The sequence below is a fragment of the Podarcis gaigeae genome (genome assembly GCF_964106915.1).
Source record: "Podarcis gaigeae genome assembly, chromosome: 2".
Classification (NCBI taxonomy): Eukaryota; Metazoa; Chordata; class Lepidosauria; order Squamata; family Lacertidae; genus Podarcis; species Podarcis gaigeae.
In genome coordinates this window covers 62,417,854-62,422,282 of record NC_139679.1, presented here as the reverse complement: position 1 = coordinate 62,422,282, position 4,429 = coordinate 62,417,854, and positions in this window count along the sequence as shown.

The following is a 4,429-nucleotide window of genomic DNA, read 5'->3' as shown; positions in this document are numbered from 1 at the left end:
TGTGATATACCAGGTTAAAATCCTACCTCCGTGTAATTAGCACTAACTTGATACATTTTGCATAAAGCTTGTGCGGCACCTCCCGGAGCTTTTGTATTTGATGAAGTTTCTGTAAGGAGTTGTTTTCCTTTCTTTTTACATATTTATGAAATTACAAAATTATGCTGAATTTATTGATCTAAATAAAAGCAAAATACCAAGTGAGCGAACATCTGAGCTAGTTGGGATAGTTTTGCACGAGTATTTCTGAAGAGTCATTCCATACATGCTTACTCATTTCTGAGGAAACAGCTCCACTGTGTCAAGTGGCACTTACTCCCAATAAGTGGCTGGGAAAACCCAACCAGATGGGTGGGGTATAAATTTATTTTAATTTTATTTATTTATTTTAGTGTCCAGAGGACTGAAGCCTCAATATGGCAATCTGCATACTGGTGAAGTCAGTGGCAAAGTTACTATTGACTGTAAACATTTTGTTTTCTCCAGCTTTTCTGGCATAGTACAAACAATTTTCTAAAGATTTCTCTATACAAGTCAAAAGCACAAATAAGTTTAGTGGCAGCAGGTACTGTAAGTACAAGTTAAGATATGGACTTGAGGCAAGTCAAATACGATGGCAAGCAAAGAAGAGGGATTCCAGAACTCATTGGCCAGCACTGAATCTTTTAATCTATTCCACTGAGGGCCTGCCCACACAGGAGTTTACTGTGTGTTTGAGCAATCCAGATTATGTTGCCTTCAAACAAGACCAGTCTCAATGCTTTGCTCTGTAAATTTGGATTTACCTGATGAGGGGATAATCTGATAAAATGGGTGAAAATAGGTTCCACTCAGGGTCTCAGGCAATTTATTTCAGTGCTTTAGGGTGGGTAGATAAAATATCACTTTCTGCAATGGACCTTCCCACATCTACTTCTACCTCAATACATGGGCATCAGGAGTTTAGTCCTTTATATTTTTTTGATCCCTCAGATCTGCACAAAACTAGAAAATCACACAAGCAAATTTACAATTGCCCAGCTCTATGTTTTTGCACACTTTTGGTGTGTGAGAGAGAGTTAAAAGAAAAACCCAAGGTTTCTCTGTGCACATACCCTGTTGGTACTTAAATGGCATAATGGAATCAAGAGATTAGAAGGCAAGGACAAACACAAAAGAGAACAAAAAAGAATTAATGGGAAAGACAAAAATTGCTCCTCAAATACAGTGGTACCTCAGGTTAAGTACTTAGTTCGTTCCGGAGGTCCGTTCTTAACCTGAAGCACCACTTTAGCTAATGGGGCCTCTCGCTGCTGCCGCGCCACCGGAGCCTGATTTCTGTTCTTATCCTGAAGCAAAGTTCTTAACCTGAAGCAGTATTTCTGGGTTAGCGGAGTCTGTAACCTGAAGCGTATGTAACCTGAAGCGTATGTAACCCGAGGTACCACTGTACATATTCAAATATGTGCAGGTGTGCACTATTCCGGTCTAATTCAAATGGGGGAAATGTGGATTAACAGCTAAGTAATGCTCAAACGTGGACAAGCTCAGAGATAGTGAAAAGAAATTAGATACTGTATTCAGATAGACAGTGAAGTGAAAAAGATATGAACTACAAGGAACACAAAAATATGAAAATAAAGCAGATATATTCAGGAAGCAATAGCTTTTATTACATCAAAAAAGGTTAAACAAGAATCTGGCATTCAAGTAAAAAAATTAAAAAAGAACTCACATTTCCAGCATCAGTTGGTTAACACATTATGCCTCATTTGATCTATTTTTATTCTATCAGACCAATATAACTACCAAAGACTTTAATTAAGCCTTTAACTACATGCAATTAATGTTTTGTAGGGAAAGCTCTTAAAATAATTTGCATGGTTTTGTATTTTAAGCCATTATGATTCCTTCAAAGTAGGAGGCAGGCAGCTAGAGGGGTAAGATGAGGAAGGCCCATGTGTCTTAAGAAATCAAGGATGTGCAATCCCATATTTGGGTAATTAATTAATAAGTGCCATACTGATGTCTATTCAGGCCAGGAGTGGGAATGTCAGGTTATACATTGTGACATGGGAGATTACACTGTACTCCTTCAGTGCCAGGTGCATGGGAGTTGGTTAAGATGAAGCACAGTCAGTTTCTTTATTATTACCTCATAGATTAAGGCTGAAGAGAAAAACACTGGCACTGATGATTGGCTGATTAGCTCCAACACAATAAATGATAAGAGCAACTGAGAGAGAACTAGATAAGAACATAACCTGAGTCCAATTAGCTTCATCTAGTAAAGCACTTAATCCAGGGGTCAGCAACCTTTTTCAGCTGTGGGCCGGTCCACCGTCCCTCAGACCATGTGGGGGGCCGGACTACATTTTGGAGTGGGAAATGAACGAATTCCATGTGGAGGGCCGGACTACATTTTGGGGTGGGAAATGAACGAATTCCATGTGGGGGGCCGGACTACATTTTGGGGTGGGAAATGAACGAATTCCTATGCCCCACAAATAACCCAGAGATGCATTTTAAATAAAAGGACACATTCTACCCATGTAAAAACAAGCTGATTCCTGGACCATTCGCGGGCCAGATTGAGAAGGCAATCTGGCCCCCAGGCCTTAGGTTGCCTAGCCCTGACTTAATATTAACAGTGGTCCAGGCAGGGAGCCACATACCTCAGGGAATGATCTAATAGCCACTGCTTGTTGTTTACCCCAAGAATCCAGAAATCGTAAGTACACTGCCTCTCTTCATGGATGCTCTATTTGGCTTGGCTTGGCTCACAGCAATCAGTGAACCTGCTATATATTTGTGTCTAACCTTATTTAAAAGCAATCAAGGGTAGCAGCCACCACTGTTATGTTGCAGTACTGAGTTCCTTGTTGGTTATATAATTATTTGCACATTATATAATTATCTGTAAGTTATATAATTACCCATGAGCAAATAAATCTATACTCAGACCAATGGCTAGTTTGATGAAGTCGGTGGTACTTACAGTCTTCGAGCTTCGTGGTTTTATGCCCTGAATCCCACCTGATGGGAATGTATACTATGCAGTTTAAAATGTGGCAAGCTGCATTTTGGGCTCCCCTACTCATTTGGCTGAGTGGGGCCCTGGGCTTTTGCCCCATAGTCCTGCCCTGACTTGTACCTGCTGGATGAAGCCCACAGAATGACCTTGGACAAATCAGGGTAAAGACAAGATAATTTGAACGGAACTGGTCTGAATACACATTTAGTGCCCTGAACAACAAATGAATCCGAATGCAATGGATATACTTCTGCCTCAATTTTGAATGCCTGTGGTTTTTTCTTCAGACCAAATGGGTATGGGGGGGGGATCAGGGGGAATGGGCTGAGCATTCACACCCCACCAACCTAAGAATACTGCCTGCAATCTAAACAGACTCTGTGTACAAACATGCAAATGGTCTGTTGTGACAGCAGACCAAACATGGATAAGTCAGAAGAGAGGCCTGACACTGTGATTCTGGCTTTTTCTTCTTCTTTGGCATTGGCAATCACTTTTTTAAAGATTTGCCTTGAGAGAGTCTTTAAACCTCTTTTGTTGACCATTTTTGCTTTCCATTTTTAAGTTCTGGCTATGTCCACCCTCACCACCAGATTTAACACATGGAAAGTTTCATCTGCCTTCTATATTACTCTCTACAAATGACGGACCATAGCTTAATCTTTGCATGCAGGGAGCCTCAATCTCAGTTCTTGGCTTCTCCAGACAGAACTGGGAAATCCAGTTCTGTCACTGAAATCCAGATCCATGGATAGTCAGGACAGACCAGAGGGGAGGCAGAATGTTGATCAGGATGCAAAATGCAGATCTCTGGGTGATTTGCTGCAGAACAGCGCAGGCTTTTGACACCCAAGTGTTGAACAGCAGCAGCAACCAAACAACTTTTTCATGCCTAAATTAGGCAGCTGAAATGAAGAAATCACATCAGGTGTGGCCTGCTGTGTGAAAGGACTGTGTCCCCTGTTCATTCTGGCACTGGAAACAAAACCCCTAGGCAGAAAATTGTGCTCAAAAGATCAACACTGCTCCTTAATCCTTTGTCTTTTGCACTCGGCCTTGCTTCGTAAATCTTGGGGTTCTACTCAGAGAACAAAATGGGCCCAAAGAAGACTGACTGTGTTAAAGAGCACGGATGAGGCCTCAGCTCAGCTTCCTATGCATAGCTGTCAACGACTGCCTTTTTTTAAAGGGAAATTCCCTTATTCCGAATAGGATTCCTCGCAAGAAAAGGGGAAAGTTGACAGCTATGTTCCTATGCTTCTTTCTCAGCCTCACGTATTTTACGGGGTGGTTGTTGTGAGACGAAGACACCCCGGAAGAGACCTGCGTTGTCTATGAAACCCACTAGCAGCGAGTAAGAGGCACGCCCGCCTCCCTCCATCGCTACCGGGCGCCTTCGGCTCACTGCAGAGTCGC